Below are 14,100 nucleotides of genomic sequence, written 5' to 3'. Positions count from 1 at the left end.
CTTTCATTAAATTTTACACCAACACTCTAAGCAAGATCATCTCTTCATTTTACAGATAAAGAACATACTTAAGAGAGCGTTGGCAATTTGCCCCCAAATCACATAGCTGTTGGGTGGTAAAGCCTGGATTTAAATCTAAGTCTGTTAGTCTTCAAATTCCATGAGATTTCACCGTATCAGAACCCTGACCATAATTGGTCCTCAAGTTATGAAAGGATTGGGTTGTCAAATTCATTTGGAGTTGAGAATTTAGACATATTTTTCTTAGAAATAATATCTTAATGCTAACTTGCCAGCACTATATAAAGATCAATTCTTCAAAGCTGGTGAAACCACATCTACTCATACACTGTGAAACCATCAGACTTTCGATAGGATGTTGCTTGTGAATCCTGTCTCCCAGCTGGACATCCACGAGAATGAAACTAACATTGGAGTGAGGCGAAGGCAGTACTGGGGGAGGTCACAAAGTTTGTGTACAAAAAGAGGAAGCAGAGGCAAGGTGTGCCTCAGGGTATGGGCAAAGCCACAGATCCGGGTGGCTGAGTTGGGGCCATGGCAGAGGTCGTGGGGGTGTGCGTGGGAGCCCTGGATGGAAATCCAGCGAGCCTTCAGGTCTTGGGGCATCAAACCCAAATGTATCTAAGAGCCAGGCAAGTAAATGGAGGAAGCAAGGCAGATGTGATGCCCAGGGAATGGTGGTGAACATGCCCACAGGAGACTGTGGGACCCACTTGAGGACTTTAAACATCAATTTTAATAGAAATATAGGGACAACCAAATGTAAAGTTGCCCAGTTATTACTAAAATAGGGTTTTCTGACCTGAAGGATGAACCCTGGGCCTTCTGATTTTGTGGAAGGGCAGGGACTTGATTAGGCTGTTTTGGGTAGACCAGGCTGGTCTCAAGGGATAGTAGGTGCTCCAGGAGCTGTGTTGTTACAAATGAAGCATCCTTCAGTGTTTCTGGCCAACGTTTGGCTGTGGGGAAAGAAAGAAGACAGGAACTAACATTGGCTGAAAAACCGCACTGTTGCATAGTCACTATTTTATTTAAGCCTATTATTTTCCTGAAAAGTTGGTGTACATGGCAAAAACTGGCTAGATGTTTACCAAACTTGTTTCCTTGTCATCCCTGGTGCACAGCTGGACCTCATTTCCCACTGTACTTTGCAAGTAATTACAGTTGTGGGACTGTTCTAGCCACTAGCAGGTGAGTGGAAGTCATGTTGTGACACTTTATGTCTGTCATAAAACACTACCTCTTACTTCAGTCCTCCATCATCCTCCCCCTACCCTTGGGCTAACACCCACGAGACTGTAACTTTGAAGATCATGTTTAGAAAATGGTGGAGCCCAGCCATCTATACATTCCCTCTTAGAGAAGAGGGGACCATAGATTAGGAACACCTGTTTTGGACTTTATATGCATGAGAAATAAGCTTCCTTTCATAGTAGCAATTTACATTTTTTTAGTGTGTGTTTATTACAGCAGCTGGCATTGGCTTAATCAGTACAGTATTTTAGTCCCATTTTATTGAGAAGCAAACTGAGACTCAGGGAGGCTAAGTAATTTGCCCCAGGTCACACAGCTGAATAGAATTGGAATACAGGTTTACCCAGTTCCTAAATCCAGGCTCTTTCTATTACCACACACTGCTTCCAAGGTAACAGATAAATTCTATACTTTGTGGTTTCTCATCCCATTGTAACCCACCCCTCGATCTGATGAGACCCTCCAATCTGCAAGCAAGTGGGAGGGAAGAGTTGAAGTAATGAGGACCGAATCATCAAGATTTCCCTCCAATATCAAGTTGCTTACAGGGAACCCCACAGGTCACTTGCAAGTTCTTCTGAGAGTCAGGTGGGGCTGCTGGCAGAAAAGCATGGGGCCTGCAGCCCCCAGCCTGCCATCAGGGGCCTGAAAATCCTGCGAAGTTGTTGATTCCCAGTGGCACTCTTGCCGGTCCTCTTGTTCATTAACATCTGTGTCCCTCCAATTTGGGCTCTGGCTTGAACTCTGTGAACTGCTCAAAGAGGCTCTTGCTACCTCTTTGTTCAAACAGACAATGGCTGCAATAACAAAGAGGAAAATCAGATGCAGGTGAAAGTTTATTTTTAACATTTCCGAGGCCAAATGAGGATTTAACATGAAAATCAGAGCTCTCACTTCCGCCTGCTCTCTCCAAAAGTGGCTTGGGTGCTTTTGGCTGGTCAGGACTCCAACATGTTTGGATGCCTTCCAAGCAAGTGCACCACTTGATGGGGTAGACAGTTTGGGCTTTCTGGGCCTTCTTTTGGCAAGAAATAGACATTTTGTTCGGAGATAGGGTTAAATGTGGGGCCATGGGGTGTTATCAGTTTAGGAAGGCAGGATGCTCCGGCCATTCCAAATATGCGTTTTCTTTACATTTTAGTCAAATAAGACTGAAGCTCGGACAAATGTGTAATAGAAGTGAAAATTGCTTGAAACCATTAGGCTTAAAGTTCTCTCCAAAACAACCCCCTAGCTTGCCCCTCCTCTGTAGCCCCTCTGAAGTTTGCAGATAGCAGAAGCCCGGGTGGTTCCTAAGAGAAACAGCAAAATCTGTTGGGAACTGGTGTACCTTGGACACAGTACTTAACCCCTTATTTCATCTTCACAACCGGCTACTCAGGTAAGGTCATTATCAGTGGCATTTGATCAGCTGGAAACCTGCTCAGAAAGGTAAAGAGTTAGCCCATTAATCACAGAGCACACCTAGGATTATTCGACCATGAAGCTGATTTTCTTTCCGTTGTACCACAGTGTGGATGAGCATAGTTTTCTTTGCCCTGATTTTCCAGGGGGAGGCAGAAATGCACGAAATGGTTCTGTGCGTTCTTTCTCCTGAGAATCCCAGCAGCTGCAATTCTCCTGCAGAAACTCAGAAACAAGAAGTTATGGGTTTACAAAAGGCACAATTGTCATAAAATGTTTCCACAAAACAAAACAAAGCGCAAAGTGAAATGGCTTGCTATTATTTTTGTGCTTTACACTAAATCAGCTTTCTCATATAAACCTATCTGCTTTCTGCCAGTTCTTCCATTGGGGGGTCTTGGGCCAAGTGTATATTGAGAAGAAAGGAAGATTCTCATTTTTAACAGGGCCATTGCTTGTGTCCAGGAGCCACTATACTGGCTTGTATTTTATTTTATGTTTTTCTCTGTGAAGCAGAGAAAAGAGAGGGCAGTCATGGGAAGGGAAGAGCAGAGAAGGGCAGGGAGAGGAGGTAGAGTGAAAGAGGGTATTGGGGCAGAACCAAGGATTGACTTTCAAGCTAGCTCCACCAGTGGGGTGGGGCTGCCCAGGGCAAAACTGGCAGGTTGGGGATGGTCCTCCTTCTTGCCACCTGAGCTCCCCCACTGTCCCCTGGAGAGCCCCACCACTCCCCTGGTACTTATCTCTTTCCCAGAAGAGGCATTCATTGAAGGTTACTAAATTGGTTCTCCCCAAATCCCCATGTCCAGCCAGTACCTCTCAGGCCATACCCCATTTTCATCTCTGGCAACTTCTATAAAGCTCAACAAGGGCAAGCAAAGTCAAGGACACATTTTCTCTCTCAAACCAACTTTTCCTTTCTTTCTTCTCATCTTTAGCAGGCCCATTTCCTATGTTCAGGAGCTCAGGCTTAGAGTCAAGGCTTATTCTTCCTTTCCCATGAACTACCATAGAGTCTCATTCACAAAGTCCTATTTATCCTTTTTCCCAAATGCCTTTGACATTTCTTACTTTTCCCCCACTCCCTCTGCCTCTCTTGTATCTGCCTCTTGGCTGATCTCCCTATACATCCTTCCCCTTTTAAACTATCATTTCACTTAATTAATTAATTCATCAGAGGAATATTTGTTTGAGTGCTCACTAAGTACCAGATACCATGCCAGACACTAGAGATACTGGTAACACACACATGGTCCACTGGGAGGCAGGTAACTGACAGGCAATTTACAGTGTCTTGGGGTGAGTGTGGTGATGGAGAAAGTCCTCAGATGTGGCCCTCACCTGGATGAGGGTGGTTTTGGAGGAGCTGTTAGAGAGGCCTATATACTCTTGCCAGATTCACCATTCTAAAATAACACTGTCATCTTGTTCAACTAAAATTGGCCCTCTATTAAATACTTTTGCTTCTTTGGGTTCAAACTTTGCAACAGGAGATTCTTTTTTTTTTTTTTTTATGAGTTCTAGTAGTTTATTTGAGATTTCCAAAGATTTTTTTTTTTTTTTTTTATTGTTGGGGATTCATTGAGGGTACAATAAGCCAGGTTACACTGATTGCAATTGTTAGGTACAGTCCCTCTTGCAATCATGTCTTGCCCGCATAAAGTGTGACACACACCAAGGCCCCACCCACCTCCCTCCATCCCTCTTTCTGCTTTTCCTCCCCCCCATAACCTTAATTGTCATTAATTGTCTTCATATCAAAATTGAGTACATAGGATTCATGCTTCTCCATTCTTGTGATGCTTTACTAAGAATAATGTCTTCCATCCAGGTTAATACGAAGGATGTAAAGTCTCCATTTTTTTTAATAGCTGAATAGTATTCCATGGTATACATATACCACAGCTTGTTAATCCATTCCTGGGTTGGTGGGCATTTAGGCTGTTTCCACATTTTGGCGATTGTAAATTGAGCTGCAATAAACAGTCTAGTACAAGTGTCCTTATGATAAAAGGATTTTTTTCCTTCTGGGTAGATGACCAGTAATGGGATTGCAGGATCAAATGGGAGGTCTAGCTTGAGTGCTTTGAGGTTTCTCCATACTTCCTTCCAGAAAGGTTGTACTAGTTTGCAGTCCCACCAGCAGTGTAAAAGTGTTCCCTTCTCTCCACATCCACGCCAGCATCTGCAGTTTTGAGATTTTGTGATGTGGGCCATTCTCACTGGGGTTAGATGATATCTCAGGGTTGTTTTGATTTGCATTTCTCTAATATATAGAGATGATGAACATTTTTTCATGTGTTTGTTAGCCATTCGTCTGTCATCTTTAGAGAAGGTTCTATTCATGTCTCTTGCCCATTGACATATGGGATTGTTGGCTTTTTCCATGTGGATTAATTTGAGTTCTCTATAGATCCTAGTTATCAAGCTTTTGTCTGATTGAAAATATGCAAATTTCCTTTCCCATTGTGTAGGTTGTCTCTTTGCTTTGGTTATTGTCTCCTTAGCTGTACAGAAGCTTTTCAGTTTAATGAAGTCCCATTTGTTTATTTTTGTTGTTGTTGCAATTGCCATGGCAGTCTTCTTCATGAAGTCTTTCCCCAGGCCAATATCTTCCAGTGTTTTTCCTATGCTTTCTTTGAGGATTTTTATTGTTTCGTGCCTTAAATTTAAGTCCTTTATCCATCATGAATCAATTTTTGTGAGTGGGGAAAGGTGTGGGTCCAGTTTCAGTCTTTTACATGTAGACATCCAGTTCTCCCAACATCATTTATTGAATAGGGAGTCTTTCCCCCAAGGTATGTTCTTGTTTGGTTTATCAAAGATTAGGTGGTTGTAAGATGTTAGTTTCATTTCTTAGTTTTCAATTTGATTCCAAGTATCTGTGTCTCTGTTTTTGTGCCAGTACCATGCTGTCTTGAGCACTATGGCTTTGTAGTACAGACTAAAATCTGGTATGCTGATGCCCCCAGCTTTATTTTTATTAGTAAGAACTGCCTTAGCTATACGGGGTTTTTTCCGGTTCCCTACAAAACGCAGAATCATTTTCTCCAGATCTTGAAAGTACAATGTTGGTATTTTGATAGGAATGGCATTGAATAGGTAGATTGCTTTGGGAAGTATAGACATTTTAACAATGTTGATTCTTCCCATCTATGAGCATGGTATGTTCTTCCATTTGTTAATATCCTCTGCTATTTCCTTTCTGAGGATTTCATAGTTTTCTTTATAGAGGTCCTTCACTTACTGCGTTAGGTATATTCCTAGGTATTTCATTTTCTTTGAAAGTATGGTGAAGGGAGTTGTGTCCTTAATTAGCTTCTCATCTTGACTGTTATTGGTGTATACAAAGGCTACTGACTTGTGGACATTGATTTTATATCCTGAAACATTACTGTATTTTTTGATGACTTCTAGGAGTCTCGCGGTTGAGTCTTTGGGGTTCTCTAAGTATAAGATCATGTCGTCAGCAAAGAGGGAGAGTTTGACCTCCTCTGCTCCCATTTGGATTCCCTTTATTTCCTTGTCTTGCCTAATTGTATTGGCTAGAACTTCCAGCACTATGTTGAATAGTAAAGGTGACAGAGGACAACCTTGTCTGGTTCCAGTTCTAAGAGGAAAAGCTTTCAGTTTTACTCCATTCAGTAAAATATTGGCTGTGGGTTTGTCATAGATAGCTTCAATCAGTTTTAGAAATGTGCCACCTATGCCTATACTCTTCAGTGTTCTAATTAGAAAAGGATGTTGGATTTTATCAAATGCTTTTTCTGCATCTATTGAGAGGATCATGTGATCTTTATTTTTGCCTCTATTAATATGGTGGATAACGTTTATGGACTTGCGTATGTTAAACCAGCCTTGCATCCCTGGGATGAAGCCTACTTGATCATGATGGATGACTTTTTTGATGATAAGCTGTAATCTATTGGCTGCAACAGGAGATTCTAAGAACCCCTTGTTAGCTCAGCCACATCCCTCAGACTCTCCAGCAGTAGAAGAAGTAATAGAAGGAATAATAATCTATATGCCTCAGGCCCTCTCCCAAGTTCTTTTCCTATATCGACTCTTCACAACATTCTCTGTGAAGGAGGCATGAGTACTATTATTATCACCATGTACAGAAGAGGAAACTGAAGCACGGTAGGCTAAGTGGCAGAATCTGGGTTCAAATCCAGGTAGTTTGGCTCCAGGCCTGGCACATGTGACTCTGTGTGTCAGTATAACCTGTCCGTGTGGATCTTAGACTCTGCCCTACACCCTAAAGTTTAGGGTGTAACCTCTCCTCTCAGGGCCTTTTTTCCTGGTCCCTTTATCTCTCAGGTTCAAACTCTTTCCCTCAAGCTATCCTCTTGCCATGGACTCCCAAAAGTTTTGGGATTATGTGTGAGCCACTGTGGCCAGCCATCTCTCTCCTGGGAGTGCCCTTCTCTTTCTTATCAAAACTATTTTTTTAATAGAGCCTCCCTCTCTGAAAAAGGAACTGGGTCTGGACTCAGTCCCATATTTAAATTTTTTTTTTTTTTGAGACAGAGTCTCACTTATTAACCCTCGGTAGAGTGCCATAGTGTCACAGCTCACAGCAACCTCCAAATCCTTGGGCTTAGGCGATTCTCTTGCCTCAGCCTCCTGAGTAGCTGGGATTACAGGTGCCCGCCACAATGCCCGGCTATTTTTTTGTTGTTGCAATTTGGCCAGGGCTGGGTTTGAACCCACCACTCTCAGTATATGGGGGTGGCGCCTGTGACTCAGTGGGTAAGGTTCAAATCTTAGTTTCCAGGTGTCAAATCTCTTCTCCCTCACTCTCAGTTTTCCTGGCTCACCAAGGGAAACTTACTATCCCTCTGAAAGAGCCATTCTGAGTAGGACATGAAAATAATACATGTAAGTGTGCTTCCCAAACTCTAGAATCCTACACAAATATACAGGAATCAACATCATTTTTTTCCTTATTTCTCAAAGTATGAATATTTCTATAGTCTGAACTTTACTATATCCAAATTTGCTTACACATTCCTTTGGGAATCTAAATCTCAGCTTCCTCATTTGGGAAATGGTTATCACACTACCTGATTTATAGGTTGATTGTGGGAATTAAATGCAATAGTGTTTTTAGAAAGAATTAGACATATAATAGACACTCAAGAATGTGAGTTGGGAGTCCTCCCAAACCTTGATTTTTTTCCCCAGCTGCTGAGGATAAATGATTTTGCTTCTTATTAGAAGAGGATAGTCTAGGGGGCGCCTGTGGTTCAAGGAGTAGGGCGTTAGCCCCATATACTGGAGGTGGCAGGTTCAAACCCTGCCCTGGCCAAAAAAAAAAAAAAACTGCACAAAAAGAGGATAGTCCAGAATTGTGCCTTACCTCTTCCTCTGTTCTTTTGAGACAGTCTCACTTTGTTGCCCTAGCTAGAGGGCAATGGCGGCTTGGTAGCTGACTGCAACCTCAGTTTCCTGGGCCCAAGAGATCCTCCTGTCTTGGCTTCCCAAGTGGCTGGGACTGCAGGCATGGGCCACCATGCCCAGCTAATTTTTTCTTCTCTTTATCTCTCTCTTTCCCTCCCTCTCTTTCTTCCATGCCGGGTGTGTGTCTGTGTGGGGATAGGGTCTCCCTCCTGCTCAGGCTGCTTTCCAATTTCTGATCTCAAGCAATCCTCCTGCCTCGGGCTTTCAGAGTGTTAGGATTACAGGTGTGGGGCGGCACCTGTGGCTCAGTGAGTAGGGCAGTGGCCCCATATACTGAGGGTGGTGGATTCACACCTGGCCCCGGCCAAACTGCAACAAAAAAATAGCCGGGCGTTGTTGCAGGCCCTTGTAGTCCCAGTTACTAGGGAGGCTGAGGCAAGAGAATCACCTAAACCCAAGAGCTGGAGGTTGCTGTGAGCTGTGTGATGCCACAGCACTCTACGGAGGGCGATAAAGTGAGACTCTGTCTCAAAAAAAAAAAAAGGATTACAGGTGTGGGCCACCACACCTAGCCTCTCTCTTGTTTTAATAAATGAGTGTCACCTCTCTTCTTGGAAATTCTGATTTAATTCAGCATTAACACTGAAATATTTGTTTACCAAAGAAAAATAATTTCCATGCTCCTTTGACTGTGTCATCCATATACACTGCCACCAGCAGCCCAAAGCCAGTTCTGAAGGAGAACATTTTGCGAACATAGCAGTGCTCTGTGACCCCTGGAGTGCTTGTTCAGCTGAAACTACTTGTGTCTGGCACAGACCTTCTCTTTTGATTTTGGCAGAACTTCATGGAGTGAAAAAGCTGGGTTAGTGTCAGGGCTGGGATTAGAATTTGGGACTCAACAGATCATACTGTTAACACTTCTCCTCTTTGCTAACTTTATGAAGTTCAAGAAAAGCTTTCTGGGGAATGGCACTAATTTATTTGCCAAAAGCTGAAATGGGCCAAGGAAGATGTAGTCAGCATTTGGAATCTCCTTGCCTCAGAATTTAACAGCCAAGGAGGGAAGAAGGACATGCTGGGAGCTGGGGGGTGGGGGCCACGTGGGTGGTGCTGGAAGGACTCAGGCTGCTGAGCAGGCTTGGCACCCTGTGATCCCACCCCCACAGCGTCTCCAACCGTGTTGCCCTTTCTTCCAACACAGGACCCTGTCTTGACCCTCATCACCCTCTCCAATTACAGCCATACTTTCTGATACACCTCCTTGCCCCACTGCAGTATGTTCAAGCTGACTTACCTCTTAGTAGCAGAGGTCAGAATTATAGCAACCCAGTGCCTCATAATGCTGAGATGCCATCCAAGGACAAAGCAGTCACCTCTTTCTGCAAAAACAATCAGCTAAACATCCTTCCCCGGAAATAGGCTGAGCACTCCCTTCTAGGCTGGTCATTTCTTAGAAAGTGAAATTCTCTGTGGCAAGCATTTCTAATGGACTAGGGACACGTCGGGAATTGAGGGGCCTAGCCTCTTGTAAACAGGCTAGGTCAGAGCCCAAAGCAGAGGGCTGTGAGGTTGTCCATCAGCTTCCAAGGGAACTCAAATCGTTCCAGTGATTCTCTCTCTGCTCTTGGTTCCAGGCTGTGCTCTAGGAATGAGGGTCTGTTGGAATATGGGAATTTTCACAGGTTCCAGGTGCATGGCAATCCTGGGGCCCTTGACCTTAGTTTTGATATTGGGTTCCTATAAAAAATACACAAGAAGGGCCCCCTTCTTAGTTGAAAATAAGCAGCTTTTGTGGAAATGGCTGCATTTCAGGGCCTTTTTGGTGTAAAAGTGGCTTCTATAATTCTAACTGGAAGCTTCAAATTTAGCACTCAGTTATAACCCACACTGTAGTTGCCATCATGAGCAAAACCTGTGCATCTCTGCTCATGACCCAGAAGGGTCCTGGCCTTACAGAAGAAACTGCCCAGGGAAGAGACAAAGGCTCTCCTAGCTACCCAGAGCTCTGGGACCTGCTTCAAATGTCGTTTGAAGGCAACTTCAGGCCCATTCAAGAAACTGTTTCAGTACCTCTATAAGTCAATACTATTATAATCACTGGAGAGACAAATTTAGGTAAAATCTAGACTCTACATCTTAACAGCTCTGAAAAATCATGGGGAAGGGCTCTGATTGGTCTAGCATCTTGCCTGCTTTTTGGACCAATTATGTGCCCTAGGGCATGATATATTCTGAATGGTACACTTCAAATTAATTATCTCTTCTCCTTGGATTGATCAACCCTGGGGAAGGATTGAAGAAGGAAAAGAATAGACACGGTCCTGGGGGTGGGTATCCTATGGCTTCTGCACCTGTCACTATAATGACTTTCAAAGTTCAGTCCCCAGACTAGCAGCATCTGCATCCCCAGGGAAATTATTAGAAATGCAAATTCTTGGACCCTAACCTAGGCATCCGAGATCAGAAACTCTGGGGATGATGCCCAGAAATCACCTACAGATGTTTTGATACTCAGTAAAGTTTGAGAACCATTTCATCACTAATGACAAGAGCTAAAATCAAGTACTATAGTGGTTTGAAGAAGTCCTAATATTTAGTCAGAAGATAAGGAAAGCCTTAAGTAAAGAGGAAGTCTTTAAGATGGGTTTTGCAGATTGATAGATGGATTTAAATGAATATAATTTCATAAATATTAATAATATTGTAATTATAATGAAAAATCATGAAAATTTTTCATCCAGACAAATCAAACATTTTGTTTTACCTATAATCTTTTCCATTCTTGGTCCATGAACAAACATACACATTTATTTGTAACTAACAAAGATAGATATCATTTTTTTATCTTACTTTTTTCACTTAACATTTTTTTCTTCATAATACACTATGGTTTCTATTACATACACATTTTAAACATTTATAATAAATTTGGGGAAATTCATTAAAGAAATTTTAGAAGTTATCTATGAACCCGTCACACTAGTCTAATAATTATCATTTCCTTTCAGTCTTTTTTTTTTTTAATGAAACCCTTTATTAAGCTCTTTTTTTTTTTTTTTTTTGCAGTTTTTGGCCAGGGCTGGGCTTGAACCCGCCACCTCTGGCATATGGGGCCAGCGCCCTACACCCTTGAGCCACAGGCACCACCCCTCCTTTCAGTCTTTTGATTATAGAAATTATTTACGTAATTGGGATACTAGCAGACATATATTATACATACATACCTAACATTATAGCACGAGCTTTGTTCTTCCTTACTGAGCAGTTTTCATGGCCATAATTTTCATTATACATCAGAACGCAGCAAATACACTGGTCATTATTTGATTAACCAAACTCTTTTATTATTGGACATTTTATTTCTTTCCAGTTTCTGATGTGATAAATAATGTTGTGTATATTTACACAGTGTTTTTCCCCACATTGTGAGTTATTTCCATAGAATAGATTTCCAGAAGTAGAATTACAGAAGTAGAATTGTATCATAGGATACAAACTTTTTAAGTGATTCTTGATATATCTTGCCAAATTTCTTCCAAAATGTTTGTACCGATTTATATTGCCACCTGCAGTGTATGAGCGTGCCAGCCTTCCCACACCCTTGGCAGTTTAGGGTTTTTTAATTAAAAAAAATTTTTTTGCCAATTTAACAGAGGAAGAACTTTACCTTGTTTTAATTTGCATTTTTATTACTTTACCTAATATTATTTAATACATTTATTTCCCCATGTTGCTTCAAAGTTTTTAATAAGCCCTTTTATGGTTGTGATTTGATGAGTGAACCTAAGGGCAGAGCAATCCATGTAATAGACCATCGTGAACAACAGCGCAGGCTCAGGAAAGCCCAAACACGGCCCATCCTACTGGACTCATTGTTTTCAGTTCCCTCCTCTTTCTGGGCTTCCATCCTAGGGAATAGCTTCACTAGCCATCTGATTGTTCAAGCCCAAACCTGGGTCTCACTGTTGATTCCACGCTTTCCTTTGTCACCCCCATCCAGTCAATAACCAGGAGCCCGCCTTCCTCTCCAAGCTGTATCGCCATGCCTGCTGCAGCTTCCTGAGTTTAGGCCATGTCAGCCTCTTCTGAAACTTTCCCCACGCCTCCTAATGGATCTTGTTTTCCTCCCAAGCCATGCTTTATATTGCAGACAGACCTATTTTCTTTTCTTTTTTTATTCTTGGGGATTATTGAGGGTACAATAAACCAGGTTACACTGATTGCATTTGTTAAGTAAAGTCCTTCTTGCAATCATGTCTTGCCCCCAAAAGGTGTGACACACACCAAGGCCCCACCCCCTCCCTCCTTCCCTCTCTCTGCTCTTCCTTTCCCCATCCCTGCCTCCTTCTTTCTCTCTCTGCTCTCCCCTTCCCCCACACCCATCGTGACCTTAATTGTCATTAATTGTCCTCATATAAAAATTGAGTACATAGGATTCATGCTTCTCCATTCTTGTGATGCTTTACTAAGAATAATGTCTTCCACTTCCATCCAGGTTAATACAAAGGATGTAAAGTCTCCATTTTTTTAATGGCTGAATAGTATTCCATGGTATACATATACCACAGCTTGTTAATCCATTCCTGGGTTGGTGGGCATTTAGGCTGTTTCCACATTTTGGCAATTGTAAATTGAGCTGCAATAAACAGTCTAGTACAAGTGTCCTTATGATAAAAGGATTTTTTTCCTTCTGGGTAGATGCCCAGTAATGGGATTGCAGGATCAAATGGGAGGTCTAGCTTGAGTGCTTTGAGGTTTCTTCATACTTCCTTCCAGAAAGGTTGTACTAGTTTGCAGTCCCACCAGCAGTGTAAAAGTGTTCCCTTCTCTCCACATCCACGCCAGCATCTGCAGTTTTGAGATTTTGTGATGTGGGCCATTCTTGCTGGGGTTAGATGGTATCTCAGGGTGGTTTTGATTTGCATTTCTCTAATAGATAGGGATGATGAACATTATGTTTGTTAGCCATTTGTCTGCCTTCTTCAGGGGTGGGGAAAGGTTCTATTCATGTCTCTTACCCATTGATATATGGGATTGTTGGCTTTTTTCATGTGGATTAATTTGAGTTCTCTATAGATCCTAGTTATCAAGATTTTGTCTGATTCAAATATGCAAATATCCTTTCCCATTGTGTAGGTTGTCTCTTTGCTTTGGTTATTGTGTCCTTAGCTGTACAGAAGCTTTTCAGTTTAATGAAGTCCCATTTGTTTATTTTTGTTGTTGTTGCAATTGCCATGGCAGTCTTCTTCATGAAGTCTTTCCCCAGGCCAATATCTTCCAGTGTTTTTCCTATGCTTTCTTTGAGGATTTTTATTGTTTCATGCCTTAAATTAAGTCCTTTATCCATCATGAATCAATTTTTGTGAGTGGGGAAAGGTATGGGTCCAGTTTCAGTCTTTTACATGTGGATATCCAGTTCTCCCAACACCATTTATTAAATAGAGAGTCTTTCCCTCAGGGTATATTCTTGTTTGGTTTATCAAAGATTAGGTGGTTACAAGATACTAGTTTCATTTCTTGGTTTTCTATTCAGTTCCAAGTGTCTATGTCTCTATTTTTGTGCCAGTACCATGCTGTCTTGACCACTATGGCTTTGTAGTACAGACTAAAATCTGGTATGGTGATGCCCCAGACCTATTTTCTTAAAACCCACTATGATTCAAGTTTTATTTGTTTTTTTTTTTTTTAAACAACTTCCCATTGCTTTCAGGATGAAGTCTCAGAATTCCTTAATTCATTTTATAAGCCTTCTGTGCTCTGGACACTTCTCCACTCTTCTCTAAGTAGTACAATCAGAAGGTTGGGTACTTTGTTTTCCCATGAACTGACCTTGTGATGACCACACCCCAGGCACGTGGGGACCACAACCAAATTTTCACAATGGCCGATTGGGGCTGGGGTTAAATGGTGGAAGCATTACTGGTTCACATGGGTGTCCTCACTAACCTACCCGGTATCTAAACCAACCATCTGGGTGATGCTTTGCCCCAGAGCTATTCTGGAGCTCCAGGATTA

The sequence above is a fragment of the Nycticebus coucang genome, chromosome 16, assembly GCF_027406575.1.
Source record: "Nycticebus coucang isolate mNycCou1 chromosome 16, mNycCou1.pri, whole genome shotgun sequence".
NCBI classification, from domain to species: domain Eukaryota; kingdom Metazoa; phylum Chordata; class Mammalia; order Primates; family Lorisidae; genus Nycticebus; species Nycticebus coucang.
Note: the sequence above shows the minus strand (reverse complement) of the source record.